The sequence below is a fragment of the Carlito syrichta genome, unplaced genomic scaffold (assembly GCF_000164805.1).
Source record: "Carlito syrichta isolate Samal-C Ts95f unplaced genomic scaffold, Tarsius_syrichta-2.0.1 Scaffold136318, whole genome shotgun sequence".
Classification (NCBI taxonomy): Eukaryota; Metazoa; Chordata; class Mammalia; order Primates; family Tarsiidae; genus Carlito; species Carlito syrichta.
In genome coordinates, this window is record NW_007080414.1 from 124,123 (window position 1) to 129,385 (window position 5,263).

A 5,263-nucleotide genomic window follows, 5' to 3' on the forward strand; every position below is an offset into this window, starting at 1 on the left:
CGACGGGGCAGCGGCGCAGCAGGGCCGTGGCCTGGCGTCGCCGGTCACGCGGAGACCGAAAGCACAGCCAGGACCTCGTCCGCATCCCAGGGACACGAAGCACGTGAATGTAAGAGCGCGGGAGGCCGGGCGCGGGGCTCACAGCCGTGATCCCAGCACTTTGGGAGGCCAGGGTGGGAGGACCGCCTGAGACCAGCCCGGGCAGCTTGGCCAGACCTCGTCGCGGCCGTAAATCGAGAAATACGAGCCAGGGGCGGTGGTGCGTGCCTGTAGTTCCAGCTACTTGGAAGGCTCAGGCGGAAGGGTTGCCCCAGCCCAGCAGGTCAGGCTGCGGTGGCCGGGGGCATGCCCCTGCGCTCCCGCCTGGGCGGCAGAGTGAGACTCCCACTCCAGAAACGAAAAAGAGAGAGGTTTGGTCTGCAGTGAGAGAGGTCCCCTGTAGGACCAGTTTCCCCAAACGAAGGTGATAAAGCCTAAACCTCACTGTCAGTGACAAGACCCGCCAAAGCCAGCAGCAGCCAACCGAGACCAAGATGGCGTCTAAAGCCACCATTACTTGCCCTTTTGCTTATTATGCGCGAAGCAGAATGCATTACCATGCCAGAAGGCACTCCCACCAGCAGCACCATGACCGTTGACAGTTCCCGTGGCTACTGGGTGGTCCTAGAGGTTACTCGACCGACTTCAAAAAGGGAAGGCTATCTGGATTCCAGAGGCTTCCTGTTTCTTTCCCAGAAAACGCAGGCGTGCTCCAGTCCTCGCTTGGCATGTGCTGAAGAGACAGCCACAGACCCAGCCAGGCTGCCCTGCCGGTGGGGCGGCCGCTCTCTGTCATTTCAAGAAACTCGCTTTCGTTTTCCGGCCTGAAGAGCAAACTGAGGCAAGGTGGGCCGGTACCTTGGGAATAATGGACGATCACAACAAAGCACAAAGAAGGAAAGTTTATTCTTCCCCTTTGACAGGCGGAAAGGGGCCTGCACGCAGGTGAGTGTGGCATCGAAGGGATGAGGACTGGGTGTGTTTAAGGGCTCTTGGGACAAGGGTGGGGGTTGGGCTTGGAGGGGTTTGGGCCCAAAGGAATGCCCAGGGCTGCGTTCTTTGATGTCGACAGCCGTTGCATAATTCTTGGTTCTTGACATCTCGGGGCACCAGCATCTCATGTCTTCCGGTGGCCGCACGATAACCGTGTATCTGGCTGGGCTTGGCGGCTCAGCCTGTCATCCCAGCACTCTGGGAGGCCCAGGCGAGAGGACTGCCTGCGCCCACAGGTTCGACACCAACCTGGGCAACTTGACGAGACCTCATCTCCACAATAAATCAAAAATGAGCCGGCCGTGGTAGCACGCGCCTGTGGATCCAGCTAATTGGAAGGCTGAGGCGAAAGGATTGCCTGAACCCAGCAGGTCGACACTGGGGTGGCCGTGAGGCCACTGCACTCCATCCAGCCTGAGCGACGGAGTGAGACTCCCACTCAAAAAAACAAACAAAAACCCAATGTATTCATATGGATGCCTCCCTGGTGGTCTGGGGTGTTGTCTGCAGGTCCTCATGGATGACTGATAATGTATTGATACAAATAAATGTCTGGAAGAAAGAGAAAGATTATTAGGACGGGACATGCTTAAGGGGGTTTGAGTAATTACTGATTTCTTTTTTCTTTTGAGCCAGAGTCTCACTCTGTTGCCCAGGCTGGAGGACAGTGTCATGCTCATGGCCACCCCAGCGTCAACCTGCTGGGTTCAGGTGATCCTTCCGCCTCAGCCTTCCAAGTAGCTGGAATACGGGCATGCGCCACCACGCCCAGCTTATTTTCTGATTTATTGGAGGGAAGAAATCTTGCCAAGTGGCCTGGGCTGGTCTCGAACCTCTGAGCTCAGATAATCTTCTGGCCTCAGCCTCCCAAAGTGCTAGGATGACGGGCTTGAGCCACCGTGCCTGACAGAGTAATCACTGATTTTTATGGCCTGACCCTGGGAAACTGGTTCCAGGAACAAGTTTTGGGAAAGGTGATTTTCTTGTTAATGATTATAGGGTAAGAGGGACAGGCAGGCCGTGCAAGCTGCTGAGCAAAGTGTGTCAGGGGTAGAGATGAAGCAGAAATGGTTATACTGGGGCAAAATGGCTGCCCTAAAGCCAAGTCTATTCCAAGGTTCTTGGGGTCCCTCCTTTCACAGCTGAAGCTGCAGGAATGTACATTGGCTGACCTGCCCGTGGAGTGGCCATCTTCTTGTTTCTCTGTCACTTTATATACTTATTTTGCTTTTGTAGAGACAGGGTCTCACTCTGTCATCCAGGCTGGAGTACAGTGGCGTGGTCATAGCTCACTGCAGCCTGGAACCTCTGGGCTCTTTTTTGGGGGGGGGGGAATTGGAGTCTCACTCTGTCACCCAGGCTGGAGTGCCGTGGCACGCTCACAACCACCCCAGCCTCAACCTGCGGGCTCTGGTGAACTTTCCACCTCAGCCTTCCCATAGCTGGAACTACAGGTGTGCACCACCATGCCTGGCTAATTTTTTGATTTATTGTAGAGAAGAGGTCTCGCCATGTTGCCCAGGCTGGTCTCGAGCCCGTGTTCTCAGGTAGTCCTCTCACCTCTGCCTTCCAAAGATCTGGGATTACAGACGTGAGCCACTTGCGCCCGGCATTCCCGGTCTCTTAACAATCCTCCCACCTCAGCCTCCTGAATAGCTGGGATGACAGGTACACACCACGATGCTCGATTAAGGTTTTTTTTGTGAAGATGGGGTCTTGCTATGTTGTCCAGGCTGGTCTCGAACCCCTGACCTCAAGAGGTCCTCTTAACTCGGCTTCCCAGTGTGCTGAGATTACAGGCCACCACGTCCAGCCTATTCCTTTAATAAAACTTACCTTCATTTCCTACTTAACAGCTTGTGCTTAAATTCATTCCTGCAGGAAGCCAGAACCCACTTGTCCTCTCGGGTGGGAACCCTAAATTTAGACGGTAAGAGGACCAGGTGAGAGCCCAATAAAGCCACTTCAGACAAACTGGCAGAGGCAGGTCAGACGGAGAGACGTGGGTAGATAAAGAGACATTTAGAAAGTTAAATTGTCACGTGAGGATAGATTGGGGTGTGGGGTGGGGGTAGCCAATGTCAGGGGTCAAAGTACAACTTTTTTAGGTAAAATCATGTTTTTCGTTCACATATCAAATGAACAAATGTCAAGGATCTTATTTAACATAATAATGAATGAATCATGCCAGGTAAGGTGGCTCACACCTGGAATCTCAGCACTTTGGGAGGCTGAGGTGGGAGGATGAGCCCTGGAGCTTGCGACCAGCTGGGGCAACATAAGAAGACCTCGTCTCGACAATAAATCAGAAAAAGTTAGCTGGACGTGGTGGCGCACGCCTGTAGTCTCAGGCGCTTGGAAGGCAGAGGTCTGGCTGGTGCAGTCAGGTTTTGGATTCACTGTCTCCTGACAGCCTCGAAGTGGGTGGGTCCTGCAGTCAGACTCCATTCCGGATCTGGTTTTAGATTATCCACTGGAATTCCTGAGCAAGCTTGTGGTCAGATAAGCATGCCTTAGGGAGGAAGGGGAAGGAAGGAGCAAGGAAAGAGGCCGAGAAAAAAGTTGCCAGAGGGAGGCTGATGCAACCCAGCAGGACTCTTGGGTTCAGGATGAAACCGTCTGGGCAGCAACAAAGGCAGGGCCCGGCGCGGGGGCTCGTGCCGTCCTCCAGCCCTTTGGGAGGCCGAGGGGGGAGGAACGCTTGAGCCCAGGAGCTTGAGACCCGCCTGGGCAACATGGTGAGACCTTATCTCTACAACAAATACAAATAAATAAAAAACCTGCTTAAAATTTGAAGGGCATTTCTTTGTGTTTGAGTTGGAGTCTCACTCTGTGGCCCGGGCTGGAGGGCAGTGGCACACTCCCGGCCACCGCAGCCTCGACCTGCTGGGCTCCGGCGATCCTTCTGCCTCACCTCTCCAAGCAGCCGCAACTTCAGGCATGCGCTCCCACACACGGCTAGTTTTTTTAAATTTTATCGTAGAGACAAGGTCTCACCAAGTGCCTGGGCTGGTCTCGGACCCATGGGCTCAGGCAATCCCCTCGCCTCTGCCTCCCAAAGTGCTAGAATTATAGGCGTGAGCCACCATGCCCGGCCGGGATTTTTTTTTTTTAAGGCATATATCCCTTTACTCAGATGATCATCAAAGACTCCAGCATTCTGTTGAAAGAAGAACCAGGCCAGGCGCAGCAGCTCACGCCTGTCATCACAGCACATTGGGAGGCTGAGGTGAGAGGATTGCCTGAGCCCGGGGTTCGAGACCAGCCTGGGCAACTTGGCGAGACCTCGTCTCTACAATAAATCAAACAATTAGCCGGGCATGGTGGCGCATGCCTGTGGTTCCAGCTGCTTAGAAGGCCGAGGCAGAAGGATCGCCGGCCCCCAGCAGGTCGAGGCTGTGGTGGCTGTGAGCCTGCCACTGCACTCTAGCCTGGGATACAGAGTGAGATTCCAACTCACAAATAAATAAACACCCGTTCCTGCCAGTTTCTGCCTCTCTCCTTGACTGGCCACCAGGGATAGCAGCCGATGGATTGGATCAGGCGGTCGAAAGGGTAGATGCTCAGACGGGGACACAGCGACTGGGAGGAGATGGGCCAAGATTGAGGAGGGGCAGCAAGAAGGGAGTTCTGGACTTGGCACATTTGTGGTGCCCGTGACACATCCGGGCAAGGCCCAAGGAGTGAGGCTGGCGAGGTGGCTTTTGAGCTGGGCCCTCCAAGAGTAAGCAGGATAAGAGCCCCGGTGTGGTGGCTCACACCTGTCTTCCCAGCACTTTAGGAGGCCGAGGAGGGAGGATCGCTTGAGCCCAGGAGTTCAGCACCAACAGCCTGGGCGACATAGTGAGACTCCGTCTCTACAAGAAGTGGCTGGGCGTGGTGGCTCACGCCTGTCATCCCAGCACTTTTGGAGGCAGAGGGAGAGGACTGCCTGAGTCGGGTTCGAGGCTAGCCTGGGCAACTTGGTCTCTACCATAAGTCAAAAAATGAGCCGGGCACAGTGGCGCGCGCCCGTGGTTCCAGCTGTTCGGAAGGCTGAGGCGGGAGGACCACTTGAGCCCAGCAGGTCGAGGCTGTGGTGGCCGGGAGCGTGCCCCTGCCCTCCAGCCTGGGCCCCAGAGTGAGACTCTCCGGCCGCTCCGGCTGCGGGTCTCCCCCACGTGTCCTTTCCCCCCTCTGGTTCACGTGGCGGGAGCAGCCGGGCCCACATCTCAGCCAATCCGCTGAGGCC

The 5,263-nt window shown here is 55.5% G+C and overlaps 1 long non-coding RNA gene across 2 annotated transcripts; it reads left to right on the forward strand.

Moving 5' to 3' along the window:
- The first annotated feature begins 18 nt into the window (after positions 1-18).
- On the forward strand, positions 19-1,256 carry LOC110594783. Of its 2 annotated transcripts, none has more exons than XR_002481455.1 (3): positions 19-109; positions 736-984; positions 1,112-1,256. It is a non-coding gene; the product is annotated as an uncharacterized LOC110594783 (long non-coding RNA). The 2 variants fall into 2 exon arrangements; XR_002481456.1 differs by having other exon boundaries at positions 1,153-1,256.
- The last annotated feature ends 4,007 nt before the right edge of the window (positions 1,257-5,263 follow it).